Source organism: Silene latifolia, chromosome X (assembly GCF_048544455.1).
Source record: "Silene latifolia isolate original U9 population chromosome X, ASM4854445v1, whole genome shotgun sequence".
Lineage (NCBI taxonomy): Eukaryota > Viridiplantae > Streptophyta > Magnoliopsida > Caryophyllales > Caryophyllaceae > Silene > Silene latifolia.
Genome location: NC_133537.1, coordinates 179232232 through 179253398, shown reverse-complemented (window position 1 = coordinate 179253398; position 21167 = coordinate 179232232). Strand labels below are relative to the sequence as shown.

General features: G+C 39.6%; 1 long non-coding RNA gene across 1 annotated transcript; it reads right to left on the bottom strand.

Moving 5' to 3' along the window:
• Positions 1–996: 996 nt before the first annotated feature.
• Positions 997–4353, bottom strand: LOC141623724 (uncharacterized). The gene is made up of 3 exons (XR_012533545.1): positions 4041–4353; positions 3656–3935; positions 997–1200 (listed from the first exon to the last, which is right to left on the bottom strand). It is a non-coding gene; the product is annotated as an uncharacterized LOC141623724 (long non-coding RNA).
• Between the last annotated feature and the right edge of the window lie 16814 nt (positions 4354–21167).

The following is a 21167-nucleotide window of genomic DNA, read 5'->3' as shown; positions in this document are numbered from 1 at the left end:
TTTTATCTTCAAAATTCCGTCTTAAGTGTACTTTTGACGTAAATCAATTTAGCCTTTGTAATTCATTTGTAATTGTTGTTTATTTATCGTTTTTGTTTATGTATGATTTATTTACTTGTCTCACACATGCAATCAATTTCTAATTCTCAACTCGACATTAATAACTGCTAAATTACGTGTTAACCGACATAGTTTAATTCATATGCTAGGATTAATCTGTGGATGTTGCATTTCATGCATTACATCGACAACATATCAATTATGAACGATTTCTCTAATCATTAGTAGAGGCCGCTATCGAAGCGGGCGGGATTAGGTGTTCGATTAAAGAGCTTCCTAATACGTACCCTCACCCTTTACTCCAAATTTCTCTGTGAACATCTGTGTTCATTGGCATCCACGAGAGTCATTCTAGACATAGAATGCTAAGGGTAACTAGTTCTTAGTGACCATGTCACTACTTTGTGTCTTGACATGATACAAGGTATTCGAACGGTACCAATTTCCCATAAAAATTGGTGGCGACTCCACAAATGCAGGCTTATTCAACCTTTCACCGGTTTCAATGCCTCAAAAATCAGTAACGGCCCATGACATGCTTTGGCTATACAAGGTTCCGTGGGAGAAGTGCCGCCGCCTTAAACATTCACAAACGCGCGGCGCGGATGGCCCATGTCCAGAGGTTTCCTAGCGACATGATTGCTCGGGTCATATATTTTTTGTGTCGGTTTTAAATCCAAAACCGCCACTATCGGGTTAGCGAATGTATCTACGGTGGCGGTTCTAACTTCAGAACCACCACTATAGCTTATCTATAGTGGCAGTTCTAACTTTAGAATCGGCATTATAGTTTTTGATCGTGGCGTTTCTAACTTCGAACCGCCACCATAGATAGGTATATTTTTTAAAAAAAAATAGCTACCTAAAAATTCATGTAATATCCAATAAATTTGACAATCTAGATATCAAAATGAACAAATAATACATACACAAGAATGCAACCAACTACCAAACACATACATATCCCCCGGTACAAAAAATAATGTCGTTCAAAACTTATACAGCCAAATGTAATAATAATCACATACACACCTTAGAAAATAGACTAATCAACCTTACATATTCCCTAAATATTTGGCAACCTACAGCCCTTACACTTCTTTAACATCCTTCAGATGATCAATTGACGCACGTTTAAATCTGTAATGATACATTTAACAAAACCAATAGTAAGAAAATTAAACCAAACATTATTAAATCAATGTATAACTTTACTAAAAATCAGCCTAAGACAATATAAGAAGTGAACTACTAATCCAACCTTATGATTAGCATCAACTCAAATGTACCCACCCTGACTATACCCATTAAATATGTAAAAAGGTATGTATGAGTAAAACCTGAAATAATTGCACAAATTATTTGAGCAATTAAAAACCAAGATGTTTTCTAGAGTTGTGATAGCAAAGATATTAATAGTAGAGCTCTGAATCTAACACTCATGCCCCAACTTACTAAAAACATTAGGGTGTTTCATGACATGGGAAATGCTAGGATATCTGTAAATTATACGCATAATGGTTATGAGTTATAACCACTAGGTAGCAGCACAACATAGAGGTTAAACAACATCAAAATGTGATAGTGTTGACCCAAAAATAAAAGAATACTTCAATACAAAAGATAAGGAATATAAATTACATGAGTTTTTTGTCAGAAGGTACCTAACATTTAGGCCACTTTGCATGGAGGTACCTAACATTATTTTTTTTGCCCAAAGGTACCTTAAGTTTATAATTCACTTGCTAAGAAGTACCAATTGACAATTTCTGTTAAAAAAAACTTAACTTTAAGGCTTGACAAGACGGAAAACCTGAATTTGTTTGCTTCTCTCCTTAATCCCTTTCTTAAAAACTATTAATAATCATATAATTTAATCTATTTATCTCATCTCTAATCATGTTTAATATATTTACTCCCCCACTTCACCACCTTTTCTCTCCACTTCATCTCCTATTCCGACCACCTTATCTCCTTCCTCACCTTAAATGAAGGGCAATTATACGATTTGAATGAAAAAACATGGTTTTTGTTAGGTCAAGACGGAATTTTGACTTTTTTTTTAACGAAAAACATTAGTTGGTACTTGTTAACAAAGGATATATAAACTTTAGGTACCTTTGGGCAAAAAAATTAATGTTAGGTACCTGCGCGCAAAGTGGCCTAAATGTTAGGTACTTTTTGACAAAAAACTCAAATTACATCTATGTGAAAGGGTAGAGTGAGCATCAAACGTCAAATAATGAAACAAAGTAACACCGCAAAAAGGACACCTATCTATAGAGGCGATAAAAGACTACCCTTGAAGAGAAAAGAAGTGATAAGTCGTCCAGGATTGATGTTCGTATTGAGAGTACTTTATGGCTTGTGGTGCCAAAGAAAAATACCGAGAGCGCAATTTCCCAACTTATTCAAGTTGTCACGAAACTAATAGAGAGTATTAAATATTTGTAGGAAGCCAACTAAACCGCTATAATAAATTTGAGGAGGCGCGAGGGGCATTTGTGGCTTTGACGGGTAGACGTAATAGAGACGCCATGCGAAGGAACCCACCTTATGCACACATGACACTTTTTTTTGGTATAATCAGCTGAGTAAGTCTACCCCTATGTAATCCTTGCGCAAACATAAACTCGCATTATCTGTATTGATGGAAATAAAATATTAATTTTCATAAAACAACATTGACCATCCCAAATTAAAATCTACTCGTTACAAAGAAGAGAAGGGGGGGTAGAGTCGAGAAAAACCAGTTGTGACACAAAAGAAAAGGGGGAAAACAAAGTAAGAAGATGAGAAGCAGACAAGAAGAAAAACGAAATCCTAAAAATGAACTCTACTAAGTAAAGATAAACATAATGGAGAAGAGCACAAAAGACATTAACATATAATGAACAGAGGAAAACGACCAAGCCACTACTGCCCTTGCTACTAATGTCACTCTGTCCAGTTTTAGATTGGTTTTTAAATACATTACACATTTACACATACATGCCTCTATATGAGACAAGGGGAGTAGATGTAAAAACGAAGATAGCCTAGCACATAGCAAAAGCAAGAATAGGCAAAAAGGATTAGAAATCACAGGAAAACAAGTTACCATGATCCTCACTCATCAAACTAATTCACATTCCTTACGTATTACTACACAGCCTAATGGCATGACCAACAGCAGCTATAGATTTTCCAGAAGTTGAAATTATAAAAGAAACCACAATAGTGCACTATATAATTCTTCTCCTCCCTCAAAGATGCCATTAAGATGGTACTCCTATATAAGTTACTAAGTTGGCCATAAAAGTATGTTTACTCCAGCAGCAGCAAATGAAGCCAAGTTTCCAACTTATCACATAATCAACAAACAAGTAAACAAAAAGCGGTTTCAAATTCCATCACATACAGTTCGGGGTAAACAACGGAACATGAGATTACAAAAATCAATACTAAATTACTAACCTTTCTGTTGACATTTATCATCCTCATTCACATAAACCCGGTACTCATCAATAAAAATCCTATAACAACCTAACTAAGAATAGATCGAATAAACCATAAACCCTAAAAAATTAAAACGGTATTGCTGAAAAATTAGTACCTATTATCGAGGAACTGGCTGGAAGGAGGAGCAAGCAATATTAGGCGGTGCCGGTCTTGTTAGGAGTGAGTTTGTTGGTAACGATGTGCGGCGCGACGAGTATAGTAGTGGGGGTAGTGCTAACTGATAAACCATGGGCCGCGACATATAGGAAAGGGACGATCAGTTTAGGCGGCGCGTTGTGTGGTTGGAGTGCTGGGTAGTTGCAATACCAACACGTTATTCAGTACTCAATGGTCCATTGAAATTCATCTACGTTATTCAAATTTTGCTTCCAGTTCTTCCCCAAATCGATTCAAAATCAACAAAAAAAAAATTGAAAACGTGTTGAATAGTTTGAAAAAGAAAGCTAATTGATTAAATCAATTGAATATAGAGATCGTACCTTTGGTAAGATGAATTGAGGGATGATAGAAAGAGGGATCGATCGGTTGAGGATTCTAGGTTTAGAAATTGGGGGTGATTGGTTATTCTCGTTTGCGATAAGTATGCCGTGATACTGGTGGTTGTTGGAAAAATAAGGTCCCTCCAAGTGGGGCCCACCATCATTAATGCATGAAAAAAAAAATGGGTTTGCTGGAGAATGCATGCATGCATGCTAGCTTACTACTATGTGTAGGACGGTGTCAGTAGTAGGATGGTGTAGTGTACAAGTTTTTCAACTTTGCCATGCTCAGTTGCAAAACGTACAGGGGTATTGAGTACTATAAATAGCAAGCATGCGGGAGCATTTCATTCATCCCACATCAAAACCAGCAATCACATAAAACCAGTAAGTGAGAGCAAAGAGCCACTTACTGAGAAAAAAACACAGAGAGTTTGAGAGTTAGTGTGGTACTGCTCAAGTAATCCTGTCAGTACGGTATCCAGTCGGAAATGCGTAAAATCTCCGACTGAGTCCCACACATTTAGAATATTATTTCTGAGGGTCCGAGTGTTTATTCGGGTAGCCAGAATAATATTTGTAATCTCCTAGTGGGTACTAGGAAAGACATTGTGTTCCCATTATTTTGCTTATAGTGGAGATATTAAGCGGCCTAAGGGTCCCGTGGTTTTTACCCTTATTCAAAGGGGTTTTCCACGTAGAAAATCGGTGTCCATATTCTCTATTTTGTTGACGTATTTATTATCGTCTTGTCCATTTTATAATTACACTCCCGCAAGAGGGTAATAGGTCCACGCTTCCGCTCAATATTTACGCCTATTACCCAACAGAGTGGTATCAGAGCTCTGGTAGCTCTCGGTATACTTTGTGTAATTTTTTAAAATGGAGGATACCGTCACAATTAGTGGCATGATAAAATTAACGGCGACCAATTATCCAATATGGAAGCCAAGAATGGAGGATATTCTTTATTGTAAGGACATGTACCATGTCGTCGCATCTTCGACGAAACCCGTTGATAAAACGGAAGATGCGTGGAATACATTAAATCGAAAGGTTGTCGGATTGATCCGTCAATTTATCGATCGTAGTGTTTTTCAAATGTAGCCGGTGACACGATGGCTAATACACTCTGGAATAGATTGGAGTCCATGTACGAACGCAAGACGGCTCTCAACAAAGCCTCTCTAGTTAGACGACTAGTGAGACAAGAGTACAAAGACGGTCGTAGCATGGTGGAGCACCTCAATGACTACCGGGGCTTGTTAAATCGGATAACAAGCATGAAGATAAGTCTCGCAGATGAGGTTCGAGCACTCTTACTTCTCGGCTCCCTCCCGGACACCGGAAACGCTCGTAGTGTCTTTAAGCAACTCCGTTCCAGAAGGAAACCTCACAATGACAATTGTGAAAGATAGCTTGCTTAATGAAGAAGCTAGAAGAAAAGAATTTGGTACTTCCAACTCTGTGGAAGTCCATGTTGCAGAAACCTCTCGTGGAAGAGGTAAAAGCAAAGGGTCGCAAAAACGCGATCAATCCAGGGGGAGATCGAAGGCGAGAAAAGAAGTTACCCTCTACTATTGCGAGAAAGCCGCCACAAGCAAAATGAATGTCGGTTAAGGAAACGTGATCTAGCGAAAGGAAAATCTCGCAACAATGATCACGAAAGCCAAGGTGAAACCAAATTATCGTAGTTGCCGATCTTTGAAGTATTTTTCATAGGTGACGATGGTTACCTAAATGTGGCATGCGAGGATAGTATGTGGGTTGTTGACTCTGGCGCGTCATACCACATCACCTCAAATGTCGACTACTTCTCCTTTTATACTGCCGGAAATTACGGTAGTGTGAGAATGGGAAATGATGGTTCCTCCAAAATCATTGGTATTGGAGATGTCTGTTTGCAAACCAACACTGGGCATAAGTTGGTACTGAAGAATGTCCGACATGTTCCTGACATCCGGTTAAACCTAATGTCTGTCGGGATGTTAGATGATGAAGGTTATTGTAGTCAACTCAATGATGGCAAGTGGAAGTTGATTAGAGGTTCTATGATCGTGGCGCGAGGAAAGAAGCAGAGAACACTTTATATGACTCAAGCGAAAGTGAGTCATGGAGAGGCAAACATTGTTGCACCAGATGCCTCTACCGAGCTTTGGCACAAAAGGCTCGGGCATATGAGCGAGAAGGGCCTACAAATCCTCGCTCGTAAGCAAATCCTCCCTGAAGTGAAAGGTGTGCCCCTAAAACCCTGTGTTGATTGTTTGGCTGGGAAACAACATAGGGTGACATTTCAAAGAACGCCTCGGAAAAGGCGTAGCCACGTTTTGGATTTAGTCCATACGGATGTCTGTTCCATAACAGAAAAGTCACATGACGGTGCATTGTATTTCGTGACTTTCATTGATGATCATTCTAGAAAAATATGGGCTTCTGCTTTGGCGAACAAGTCCCAAGTACTAGAATCATTCAAGGTGTTCCATGCTAAAGTTGAGAGAGAAACTAGCATGAAGTTGAAGAGCGTTAGAGCAGACAACGGCGGTGAGTATCGGGGTCCGTTTGAAGAGTATTGCCGAGGCCATGGAATTAGGCTCGAGAAAACGGTTCCCAAGACACCACAACAGAATGGTGTAGCAGAGAGAATGAACAGGACAATCGGAGAAAGGATTCGGTCCATGCTCTCTCACGCAAAGCTTCCAAAAACGTTTTGGAAAGAAGCACTAAGGACAAAATGTCTACCCGATTAACCGATCCCCCTCGGTTCCTCGGATGGTGATATCCCGAGAGAGTCCGGACGGGAAAGATGTTTCCTACAAGAACTTGAGAGTCTTCGGATGCAGAGCGTTTGCTCATATCCCGAGAGACGAAAGAACCAAGCTTGACAGCAAGACGAAGCAATGCATCTTCGTTGGGTATGGGGAAGAAGATTTCGGTTATCGTCTATGGGACCCGGTAGATAAGAAGATCTTCAGAAGTAGAGATGTGGTATTCTTTGAAGATCAGACGATAGAAGACTTTGAGAAGACAAGGAAACCAAAGTCTAATCCCATGAGTCCAGCTAATGTGGACCCAAAAGCTCCTGAAGGGAATGATGATCATGGGGGAGAAGATCACAATGATGATCTTGACGGTGATGAGCCAGAGCCACCACAAGATCAAGTGATTTAACGGCCTCAATAACAACCTCAAGAAGTGAGGAGATCTGATAGGCATCGAAAGCCAAACTCCCTCCTTTCACCTGATATATGGGCATTGCTTAGTGACGGGGGAGAGCCAGAGTCTTATAATGAGGCTATTGCGGATGTTCACCAGAAAGAGTGGAAAATAGCCATGCAAGACGAGATCAAATCCTTGCATGAGAACCACACATATGATCTGGTAGAGTTGCCAAAGGACAGGAAAGCACTCAAGAATAAGTGGGTGTTCAAGTTGAAGACTGAATAAAATAGTTCACAACCAAGGTACAAGGCAAGGTTGGTTGTGAAAGGGTTCAGTCAAAAGAAGGGAATAGATTTCGATGAAATTTTTTCTCCGGTCGTGAAAATGTCTTCGATCCGAGTTGTGCTTGGCATGGCCGCAAGCATGGATATGGATATCGAACAACTCGACGTGAAGACAGCCTTCCTACATGGTGATTTGGAAGAAGAAATTTTCATGGAGCAGCCCGAGGGGTTTCAGGAGAAGGGAAATGAACACTTAGTGTGTCGGTTGAACAAGAGCTTGTACGGTCTAAAACAAGCTCCACGACAGTGGTATAAGAAATTTGAATCCTTCATGATAGATCATGGCTATCGAAGACGATCATGCGGACCACCGTGTATTCGTGAAGAAGTTTCCCGACGGGGATAATATTATCCTCCTATTATATGTTGACGATATCTTTGATCGTTGGTCGTGATACTATGAAGATAGCTAATTTGAAGAAGGCGATGACCAAGTACTTTGCTATGAAAGACTTGGGTCCCGCAAAACAAATCCTTGGAATGAAAATCTCCCGTGACAGGAAAATAAGAAAATATGGTTGTCACGGAGAGGTATATTGAGAAGTCATTAGAGAGGTTCAACATGCATAAGGCGAAGCCGGTAAGTTCTCCACTAGCTGGTCATTTCAAGTTGAGCTCTCGACAATGTCCTGAAAGTGAGGCCGATGAACAAGAGATGCAGATAGTTCCTTATGCATCTGCAGTTGGAAGTCTTATGTACGCGATGGTGTGCACAAGACCGGACATTGCTTATGCGGTTGGTGTCGTTAGCTTTCCTCTCAAATCCGGAAAAAGCGCCTTTGGGAAGTGTCAAATGGATCCTCAGGTATTTGCGCGGTACCTCCAAGATGTGTTTATGTTTTGGTCAAGGCGACCACGTGCTAGATGGATATACTGATGCCGATCTAGGGAGATCCGACTCCGAAAATCAACTTCGGATACCCGATGACTTATGCGGGGGGAGCGATATCATGGCAATCCAGGTTACGAGTGTGTGTAGCTTTGTCCACTACGGAGGCGGAGCACATTGCGATGAATCGAAGCTTGTAAGGAGCTTTTATGGATGAAGAAGTTCTTACAAGAATTAGGTCAAGAACAGGAGAAGTATCGACTATATTGTGATAGTCAGAGTGCGATTCATCTCGCAAAGAATCCCACCTTCCATTCCAGGTCAAAGCATATAGATGTCAGATATCATTGGATCCGAGATGTGTTAGATTCCAATCTCCTAGAGCTCGAGAAAATCCATACCGACGATAATGGGTCGGATATGATGACGAAGACGTTACCCATGGAGAAGCTCGACGTTTGTCGAAAGAAAGCGGGTATGGCAGTGTCCCCACCTAGTCGGGAGGGGGAGAATTGTTGGAAAAATAAGGTCCCTCCAAGTGGGGCCCACCATCATTAATGCATGAAGAAAAAAATGGGTTTGCTGGAGAATGCATGCATGCTAGCTTACTACTATGTGTAGGATGGTGTAGTGTACAAGTTTTTCAACTTTGCCATGCTCAGTTGCAAAACGTACAGGGGTATTGAGTACTATAAATAGCAAGCATGCGGGAGCATTTCATTCATCCCACATCAAAACCAGCAATCACATAAAACCAGTAAATGAGAGCAAAGAGCCACTTACTGAGAAAAAAACACAGAGAGTTTGAGAGTTAGTGTGGTACTGCTCAAGTAATCCTGTCAGTACGGTATCCAGTCGGAAATGCGTAAAATCTCCGACTGAGTCCCACACATTTAGAATATTATTTCTGAGGGTCCGAGTGTTTATTCGGGTAGCCAGAATAATATTTGTAATCTCCTAGTGGGTACTAGAAAAGACATTGTGTTCCCATTATTTTGCTTATAGTGGAGATATTAAGCGGCCTAAGGGTCCCGTGGTTTTTACCCTTATTCAAAGGGGTTTTCCACGTAGAAAATCGGTGTCCATATTCTCTATTTTGTTGACGTATTTATTATCGTCTTGTCCATTTTATAATTACACTCCCGCAAGAGGGTAATAGGTCCACGCTTCCGCTTAATATTTACGCCTATTACCCAACAGTGGTTGACGGTGGCATGCGTAGTACGTGGTGGTCGCCGGGGGGACAACGTGGGTAGTGGTGGTTATTCTAAGTAGGGGAGAGGTTAGTAGAGTGAATGCAAAACGCCTCTGATTATAGAGGATTATATGAAACTCTACCGCCTAGGTTTTAATTTCACAAATAATAATAATTATCTTGTTAAAACAAACTTCGGTTGTAACTAAAACAGCCACTAAAGACCTTTGGTGTCAGTTTAAATAAAGAAATGTTGTCAATTATCACTATCTTTAATGTCGTTATTAACGTCTGTTGTAATTAAAACCGCCATAAATGACTTACAGTGGCGGTTTTGACAAAGAACTGTCATAAATAATTTTTTTAAACGTGTCGGTTCTTAATAAAAACCGTCACAATAGGCCTTCTAAAGCATAAAAGATTTGTTCCCGCCAATTTTTTTTGTTTTTTTGCGTCGGTCTTTTAATAACCGCCATGAAAGCCGCGACACGGTAGGGGTTTTTTCTACTAGTGAGGGCTTTGGAGACGGGCGTCTTGAAGGCAAGTCGGGCGGATTGTTGCTTGGCTCGCTCGACTTGTGCCTGAGACGGGCAACTTGTCTTTCAGTGAAAAATATAAAAATTGAGAGCTCCTCTAGTCCCCACAACTTGAGCTAAGGTCTTGTGACTTTAGCAGTGGCTCGCTCGACTTGAGGTCGGCTCGGGCAGATTTCTTTTTAGAGCAGATTTCCACTTTGTACTCCTTTCCCAGTCCTCACGAGCTCAGGTCTGCTCGTGGGGATTTTGTCCCGTATCAATCCTTCTTCTTTTCTTCGTCATTTCTTCTTGTGTAGCATGACAAAGGCTTGATTAGCCTAGGCATGTGCTTCCCCACACTTGATCATTAAACACTACACATTTAAAGCACATTAAAAATCCCTCCCTCACTTGCTCTCATGTTATACAAATTCGTCAAACAAAGCATGTAAAATGCAATTCAAAAATTGAGTAATGTACAAGTTATATGAAATGCAAGTTGAGAGGTTAGAATATTTACAAATGGTGGTTTAGGGAGGACTCTACCAAACTCTCCTTGGTTTGAGAGGTGTCAAGGGGGCAAAGCCAAGGTGTTGTTGATGTTGCTAAACACCTTGTAGAAGTAGTCAAAGGCTTGTTCATTTTCATGGTAAAGGTCTTACATAGACCCTTACACATTGTTGCCTTCATTGTTGTAATCCGAGTCAAAGTGTTGACAAGGATCCATCAGGCCTTGGTCTAGAGTCATAGCATTCCCAATGTAGGGATTAACCAATCCTTCAAATTCATTGTCCCATAGACCATATACTTCATTCGCTTTCTCCCCTATGTTGGGTGGATCATAAGTTGGCAAGAGCAACTCTCCTTCCTTGTTACCATGGCCAATGAGGCCTTCATCTATACTTATCATGAGTGAGCTTTGCAAGCTCTCATTCTTGTTGTGAAAAACTGCATGCTCTCCGAATAGAGCCATTTCAACATCATCAATATCTTTCTTCTAATTGGGCGGTGTGTCTTTGCCCTTCTATTTGAGATTCCCATCTTTCTCTTGTTCTTTGAGTGGAGATTCCATCTTCTTCTTGTCACCCTTCCGAGTATAGTGATCAACCATAAAGCATGGCTCAAACAAGTTGGGAGCTCTCATAATCTTATCAAGGTTGAAGGTGATTGTTTCATCACCTACTTCAAGTGTGAGCTCTCCATGCTTAACATCGATCACCGCTTCAGCGGTGTGTAGTAATGGTCTTCCTAGAATGATTGGAATGTTAGAATCTTCCTCTATATCAACAATGACAAAGTCCACCGGTATGAAAAACTTTCCAACTCTCACGGGTACATGTTCCCATACCCCTAGTGATTTCTTTGTTGAACGATCCGCCATTTGTAAGGTTATGTTGGTGCACTTGAACTCTCCCACTCCTAGTCTTTCACATACCGAATATGGCATGACACTCACACTTGCACCTAGGTCATATAGTGCCTTGTTGATTATGGTATCACCAATGGTACATGGAATGGAGAAGCTTCCTGGATCTTTGAGCTTTGGAGGGGAATTCCCTTGAAGAATTGCGCTACTCACTTTTGTGAAGGCAATGGTTTCCAATCTTCAGATGGAATTCTTCTTGGTAAGGATATCTTTCATGTATTTTGCATAGGCCGGAACATGATGGATTAGTTTCGTGAATGCTATAAAAACCTCTAAGTTCTTTACAATCTCCATGAACTTTCCAAGTTGCTCATCAAACTTGGGCTTAGCTTGGCGACTTGGGAATGGAAGTCTAATCACAATAGGCTCTTTCTCAATTTCTTTAGCCTTCTCTTCATTTCTCTTCTTGGATGAGTCATTGGTAGTTGTTTCTACCACCATAGGATTTCTCCTTAGTGGTTCATGTTAGGTTTATATACCTCTTATTAGACTCCTCTAATAGTGAACTAATTAACTTCTTAATAATTTGTTCTTTAGATCTAGTGCATGCATAACAAAATAAGAGATTTATAAGAAAACAGTGTCCCTTACATTGTAAATTTCGAATTTATGGGCACAAGTAAGGTCTCCTACCTTCACTTGTTCTTGAGCTATGATGAGTAATAGGATGATCCTCCAAAGACTTCAAGTATAGAAGCCACTCCTCTTGATTGCACCCAAGATTATCCATTATCTCTACTAAATAATATTTGCTAGATATTTGTTTAGTAGTTTACCTTAAAATTGATTACTAATACTCATATATTACATTAATAATATTAGTAATGTGATTGAACAAATTTAATCATCATTTCTCTAGTTTTAGAGAAAGGTGAACAAGTATAATAAGAGAGAGGAAAGGTTTTTGCATGTATTATGAATGGAATATTGAGAAGAGTAAAAATAAGAACAAAAGCTTGTATGTGGGTGTGTGTTCACCGGTTTTTGGAGGGGTGGAGGACCAATATATGGTCCTTCACTTTTCCTTTTTGTTCTTATCAAAACCTTAGGCATGTAAGGCTAGTGTAGTGTAGGCTTATTATTTAAATCTTGTCACATAAAATAATATAAGCACAACCCACTACTAACTCCTCTTATTCGGTCCACTTACATAAAATGGACTATTATTTTATTTTGTCAATTTGTCATTTGTCACATAATATGTCACATGTAGTATGTTACATGTTATTAATTTATTTAATGCATCTTTATCACATAAATATCATTTTATAAATTACATACAATAAATTGACTAGTGATACTTGATCACATAAATAAAATGGGTCATTTAATTATAATTTACAACATCTTGTAATTATAATTAACCATTCATTCTTATCTTTATTGTTTCTCAAACAATAAACAATTTTTAGTAATAAAGTATTTTTATTACTAAAATAAATCTTATTTAATCCCATTACAATAAGATATCAATTTTCTCTCTCACAAGTAAATCGTTCAATTTTAAGGAATTGATTACCTTGTATCGTCATACAATTAATCAACTTTACAGATAAGGGCATCATCCTTTAGGTGTGACCTTAAGGGATCAACTAACCACCACCGTCCCACGACAGTAACGTCAAACTCTAGCAAGCCATTCGTTACCGATTAATGTTGATCAGTTGACTATATAATTGAATCATCCCTTACGTATTCTTTATATGAGATTTAATTATGATATTAAATCATGTGATCGCACTATTGTTGAGGACACATATTCCAACAGTTCAATCACATCACTTTGCTTGTCATTCTCCTCAATAATACCTTCTTTACTTGGAAACTTTGGTCCCTCATATCTTGTACGACTCCTCAAATGGATGGTATTGATGGTCTCATGTCTTGTGGGAGGATTCCTCGAGGAGGTAATTGTCCCTTTTGTCTTTGGGAGCTAGAAGAGGCCAATTGAGACAATTGAGTCTCCAAAATTTTTGTGTGAGCAAGGATATTGTTGATGGTGGTGTCTTTGGCTTGGCTATCCCTTTGCATTTCAGCAAAGAAATCTTGTTGGCTCTTTTGCATTTGGAGGACCGCTTTTTGGACATCAAAAGCTTGGTCATTGGGTTGATTGTAGTATGGTCTTTGAGTAGGATTTCTCATTGGAGGTGGTGTGTATGTGGGTTGAGGGTTTTGGAACTTTTGGCTTTTGTATGAGAGGTTTGGATGGAATTTGGTATTCTCATTGTAGTACTTGGAATAAGGGATGCCATTCTTGTAGGCTTGGAAAGCATTCACTTGTTCAGTCGTTCCTCTACATTCATGTTGATCATGTCCCAAGGTTCCACAACTATCACACACTCCATTTGGGATTGAGGATGTCGCCATCATAGCATTGACATGTTGTTTGGATGATTGGGAAGCTTCGTCATGGCCTTCTCAAACTTCAAGTTTATGGTGTCTATTTGAGCACTTTGTTGAGCACCAATTGTGTGATAGAGTCCACCTCATGCTTCCCCCCTCCAGTGGCTTTTCTCGGCCTACTATATTGGGAATTATGAACCGCCATTTCTTCGATTTTCGCCCATGTTTAGTTGTCAACAACGTCGGTGAACCTCCCATTGGAGCCCATATTAAGCACATTTCGTGAGTCTTCATATAAGCCATTCCAAAATTGCTGAACAAGAAACCACTCGCTTAGTCCATGGTGAGGACAAGAGCGACAAGTATCCTTGAATCTCACCCAAGCTTCATATAATGATTCCTCTTCCCTTTGCTTGAACCCGGTGTTTTGGGCTCTCAACATGTTAGTCTTCTCCGGAGGATAGAACTTCTTGTAGAAAGCAAGTGCTAACTTTTTCCATGAATCAATTCCAAGGGTAGCCTTGTCTAGGCTCTTTAACCATTGTTTTGCGGCTCCGATCAAGAAAAAAGGAAACAACACCCATCGAATTTGGTCTTGAGTCACTCCGGTTTGAGAGATTGCATCACAATACTCACAAAACGTTTCCATGTGTAGATGAGGATCTTCACTAGGAATCCCTCCAAATTGACTTCTCTCAACTAATTGTATGAATGCGGATTTGGCAATGAAAATACCGGTTAGATATGGTGGTGTAGGAGTACCATTTGGTAGGTTCTCCTCGGTTTGTACGGAATGAGATGAAAATTTAGGCTTTGTGGGTTGATTTTGTGGTTGGTTTTGAATTGGGTTCTCCTCTCCTTCTCTTGCAAAAGGGTTGATAAACTCAACACTATCCGAGTGGACAACACCGATGTTCACAAGTTCTCCAATACCCAAACTTGTTAAAGCCCTTCTAACGGTTCTCCTAATGTTGGTCAAGGTTCTTTCAATTTCGGGATCAAAAGGTAAAGGTCTACCTTGTGATCTCCTAGAAATGCAAAAAGCAAACAACTAGAAAACAATTAAAATTACCTTGAGGAGTTTGACTTCCCAAGGTTAAGAAAGGCACAACTAAAAACAACAAATGATAACAACTCAATTGAACACCGTCCCCGGCAACGGCGCCATTTTTTATTCGGTCCAAACTTTGTCGTCTAAGCTAACCAATCAAAACAATATTTGTAATCTAAACAAAATACTCTTAGTAGAGTGGTAAGTAAAGGTCGGATCCCAAAGGACGGGTATTGAATTAAGTTATCAGTTGTAGAAAGCTATGTCTTAGCGTGTCACAAATTGAGTTGAGTTTTGAGGTAACAAACTACACTACTTAACAATGAAATGTAAAGAAATGAAAGTAAAACAAGCAAGTAAAGTAGGGGTTTGTAAACAATAGATTAAGGCACTAGGGTGTCATGGGTTCATAGGGGATTCATGGTGGTGATCGTACGAACATGTTTACATAGTTGCAAGCAAATTATTGTTGCAGTGGAATCGAGTTAGTTTATGTCTTACAATTCCTAGGAAGATTTGGGTCCCGGAGCCGAGTCGGTCAAGACTGTACAACACCTACAAGTCGACTTAGTTTCTTCCTAGTCACTTTTATGCATGGTCTAACAAGACTCAAGTTAGTTTATATCTTACAAGTCTTGTTGAATAAATAAGAGATGTATGCATGCAAGGTTTTCAATCAAGCAATTTATCAAGCCTAACATGTGCATAAGTTGACACTACAACAAACAAGCAATCTTATGAAAACATATTAGATTAAGTACTACCCCCATGTGTTATAGTTCCCCTAATCTCCCATTAACCCTAGCTAGAAGACTACTCACTCATGACAATGGTACACATGCTAATAAAGGTGTCAATCATATTAGCAAGGTTAAACATGGTAAATGAGTAAAGTAATAACTAATTAAGCAAGGGTAAAAAGGATTATACCAACTCTAAGTATGGTCCAATTAATAAGCAAAGAATAATAGAAGAACACTTGATGAATGATGAAGAGTTGTCAAGTCTTCAATAAACCCCAAATAGTTTTCAAATTACCCAACTAAATCTAAGAACACTTGAATGACTGAAGAAGAATTAAGATTTGATTAATATTGAATTGAGTAATACAACTTGATTAATAATGTATAAACTTGATTAATGAAAAATTCTAACTTGGTGATTAATCCCCTAACACAAAGGGGTATTTATACTAAGTACAAGTATTAGGGTAACTAAGGGCTTAAATGACGATTAAGTCCCTAAGAAAAAGATTAGTGCTTTGCAAGTCCTAGAGAGAGCCGTACGGATTGACATAGAAGCAAACTCGTGCTGCCCAGGGATCCGCTCGACCTGAAGGTGAGACGCCCGGATTGAGGCTTGATACGCCCGACCTGGGCTCGGGACGCCCGCATTGAGGCTTGAGACGCCCGAATCTTTGATCAACTCTTCTTCTTTTTCTTTGACTGCCTAAGGATCCGTGGGGATCGTTTGGAGGTCGTGGGGTCTTCATCATTGCCCATTATACTTCATTTATTCACTTAGGTCTTTAGTAATGGTCTCCTCTTTGATGCTTGGTCATTAGATGCACTCTATTTAGCTCTACTTTGCTCCATAAATGCAAGGCTAGCAATCCTCTCCTACCAAGGACACAAAATCTCAAAGAATATGCAAAGTAGGGAACTAAAGATAAGAAACGACCCTAATAAGCACTAGAAAGCATAGGAACGAGGCTAGTTCGGGGAGTAAATGTGCACAAATATGAGTCACATCATCAACCTGCCGGTCAACAGCCACCACGGCTACGGTCTCGGTGGTCATCGGCCCTAGTCAACGGTTCTTAGGTATGCTCAAGATCAAACGTAAACAATTGATATTAGGTGATTAGATAACTTACCACAATTTAATTATCGCAAGGTGAAAACTCAGTCTTATGGTTGTCTCACAAAAGCTCTCCTCACAATTGTATTTGAGTTTTAGAAGAAGAATAATTATGATTGTGAGGTATAGGGTTGGTATTTATATAAATTGGTAGGAGAAGTAGGAAGATTCTAGGAAAGTCCTTTTAATAATATAATAATGAAAATATCTTAAAGCATAGGCAACACCCAAACCAAATACCACCTCCCTTCAACTTGGTCCCACCGTGGCCCCACACGGCTCACCCACACGGTACCAATCGAGGTCCCCACTTTGTCTTATTTGCTTATTTTATTTAACTTCTTTTCTTTTATGACTACAACTTATTATTTATTTTTTCCACTTAATATTTATTCATCTCATTATTTATTTACGACTACCCACATAATTATAAATATAAAATATTAATTAAAATACGGAGTATAATAGTCTTCCCTCCTTAAAAAGAACTTTGTCCCGAAGTTCACCGCTCCTTACTACTCAACCAACTAATCAATTTATGAACGAACACACACTTAAAAAAATTACTAACATAGATGATCATAAATTAATGTGGTGTTATATCCTACCCCCGAAAAAAAGAGTTACGTCCTCGTAACTAACATACCTTATGCAAACAAATGAGGATACTTCTCTTTTATCTCATCTTCAACCTCCCATGTAGCTTCCTCGACATTATGATTAGACCATAAACCTTTCACCAAAACGACCTCACTATTTCTAGTTTTCCGCACCTTTCTGTTTAAAATCTCCTTAGCCACCTCCTCATTAGACAAATTCTCATCCATTTCAACTGTCTCAACTTCTAACACATGAGTAGGATCACTCACATACTTCCTTAATTGTGAAACATGAAAAACATTATGAACTCTTCCCAGAGCTGGTGGAAGTGCAAGACAATATGCCACTTCACCAATTCTATCTAAAATCTCATAAGGTCCAATGTACTTCTGACTCAACTTTCATCTCTTACCAAATCTCATCACCCCCTTCATTGGTGATACTTTCAACAACACTTTGTCTCCTACAGCAAACTCAATCTCACTCCTCTTCGGGTCTGTATAACTCTTTTGTCGATCTTGTGCAGCTCTCATCTTTTCTCTAATTACATGCACTTGCTCAATCATCTGCTGAATCATTTCCGGACCCAGTGTCACGGCTTCAGTGACATCGTCCCAAGAAACTGGACTCCTACACTTCCTTCCATACGAAGCTTCAAATGGTGCCATATCAATAATAGTATGATAACTATTGTTATAAGAAAATTCTATTAAATCCAACCTCTCTTCCCATGATCCTCCAAACTCCAAAACACAAGCTCTCAACATATCCTCTAAAGTCTGAATAGTTCTCTCCGTCTGTCCATCTGTAGCTAGATGAAATGCAGTACTCATTTTCAAAGTCGTACCCATACACTCCTGTAATTCCTGCCAGAACTTAGAAATAAACCTTAAATCACGGTCAGAAACAATATCCTTTGGAATTCCATGTAACTTCACGATACTTCTTACATAAGCTTTAGCCAAATCAGCCTTACTCAAAGTATCCTTCATTGGAATAAAGTGCGCTGTCTTAGTCAAACGATCTACTATTACCCAAATCATATTATTCCCTTTCTGAGTACGAGGCAAACCAACAATAAAATCCATAGAAATACTCTCCCACTTCGATTCAGGCATATCGAAATACTGCACTTTCCCTTGTGGTCTCTTATGCTCACCTTTCACCCTTTGGCAAACCAAACATCTAGAAACAAACTCGGCAACCTCTTTTTTCATCCCAGACCACCAAAACGCTTTTTTCAAATTCTTATACAGCTTATCTCCTCCAGGATGCACAGAATATGGCGTAGAATGTGCTTCAGTCAAAATCTTTCTTTTTAATTCCTCATCATCAGCTACACACCACCTCCCATCGAATCTCAAACCACCATCTACCCCTATAATAAATCGTGACGGCACACCCTCCTCCACGGCCGCACGCCACTTCTCCAACTTCAGATCTCCTTTCTGCTTCTCTCGGATTTCAGCATACAATTCTGGTTCAACCTTCAAATCCCCAACTGAATCCCATTTTCTTATCACACAAATTCCTATTTCTCTTAATTCATCTTGCAACGTCACTCGCGACATAGCTAAACACAAAGTATGAACCGACTTCTTACTCAAAGCATCTGCTACTACATTAGCCTTTCCCTCATGGTAAACTATCTCTATATCATAATCTCCAATCAATTCTATCCACCTCCTTTGGCTCATATTAAGCTCCTTCTGAGTGTAAATATACTTAAGGCTCTTATGATCAGAAAATACCTTAAAAGTAGCTCCACATAAATTATGCCTCAACAACTTAAGAGAAAACACGACCGCCCCTAGCACCAGATCGTGCGTTGGATAATTCTCCTCATAGGGTTTCAACTGTCTTGAAGCATAAGTGATTACTTTCCCTCTTTGCATCAACACACACCCTAATCCATTTTTCGAAGCATCGGTATATACCTCAAAATCCTTACTTCCTTCCGGTAAAGCTAAGACATGAGCTGTGGTCAGGCGCTCCTTCAAGGTTAGAAAAGCCGACTCACAACTCGCATCCCACTTAAACCTGTTCTCCTTCCTCATCAAAGCTGTCAAAGACTTAGCTAACTTAGAGAAATCCTTCACAAACCTCCTGTAGTAGCCAGTCAATCCCAGAAAACTTCTCACATCCGCCACGTTTTTCGGTTTCTCCCAATTAGACACTGCTTCTATCTTACCTAGGTCAACCGACACTCCCTCCTTTGACACTATACGCCCCAAAAATGCTACTTTATCCAACCAAAACTCACATTTACTTTGCTTAGCATATAAATCATTCTCCCTCAAGGTCTGCAAGACAAGTCTTAAATGCTTCTCATGCTCCTCTTTGTTCTTAGAGTACACCAATATGTCATCAATAAAGACTACTACAAACTGATCAAGGTAAGGACTAAACACTCTATTCATCAAATCCATAAATACTGCAGGTGCATTAGTCAAACCAAAAGGCATAACCACAAACTCGTAATGTCCATACCTCATCCTAAAGGTAGTCTTAGGTACATCCTTCTCCTTAACTCTCTACTGATGGTATCCTGACCTTAAGTCAATCTTAGAGAAAACTCCAGCTCCACTCAGTTGATCAAATAAATCATCAATTCTAGGCAAAGGGTATCTATTCTTAATCGTCACATTATTCAGCTCTCTGTAATCTATACACAATCTCATACTCCCATCCTTCTTCTTAACAAATAAAACTGGCGCTCCCCAGGGCGACACACTTGGTCTTACATATCCCTTTTCTAGCAATTTCTCCAACTGCTTCTTCAACTCCTCTAGCTCCTTAGGTCCCATTCTGTAAGGTGCCTTAGAAATTGGTCTAGTCCCAGGTTTAAGCTCAATATTAAAATCCACATCCCTCTTTGGAGGCAAACCCGGAATCTTTTCTGGAATCAAATCCTGAAACTCACTCACCACCGGAATCTCGTCTGCGCCCTTTACCGCCTTACGCGTGTCCCTTACATTACATAAAATCAACTCTCCTCCCATCCTCAAACACGACTTTAGGGTAACCATTGATATAAGTCTCACCTTGGGTTTCACCACAAATCCCCTATAAGACACTTTTACTCCTTTTGGTCCTTTCAAAGATACTGTCTTTTGATAACAATCTATAAAGGCTCTATTTTTACTCAACCAATCCATTCCTAAAATAATCTTAAAACCTCCTAATGGAAATTCTATTAAGTCCATAGGAAATAAAACTTCGCCTATAAGGATATTCATAGTCCTAAACATGTTGGTACACATTATCGATTCCCCAGAAGGTATTGTTACTTCATCTTTTATTGTTACTGGGTCAACTAACCCCAACACTTTAGCACGGTCACTAGATATAAATGAATGGGTTGCTCCCGAATCAAATAAAACATAAGATGGCTTAGAGTTGGTTAGAAATGTACCAGAAACCATATGAGCATCTCCCTCAGCTGCCTCTTTTCCTATCATGAACAACTTGCCACTGTTCTTCACACCGCCCTACACCGTAGATGTCGACGCCACTCCTTGCTTCCCGGTGCCATTCTGGTCCCCTCCATTTCCATTGCCTTGGCTATTGTTAAAGCGATTCTGAAAGTTGTTGCTGTTGTTATAGCTTCTCTGATGGTTCCAAGATCCATTAAAATGACTGCTTCTGTAGCTAGGCGCTGGTGTCTTAAATCCATTAAAATTTCCACCACCAAATCCTTCATTCATATTATTCATGTTATTCCTTCTCGCAGTAGTCATACACTCCATAATCTTATGACCAAGCCTACCACATCCATAGCATTGTGGCCTCTTCGCACCACTCG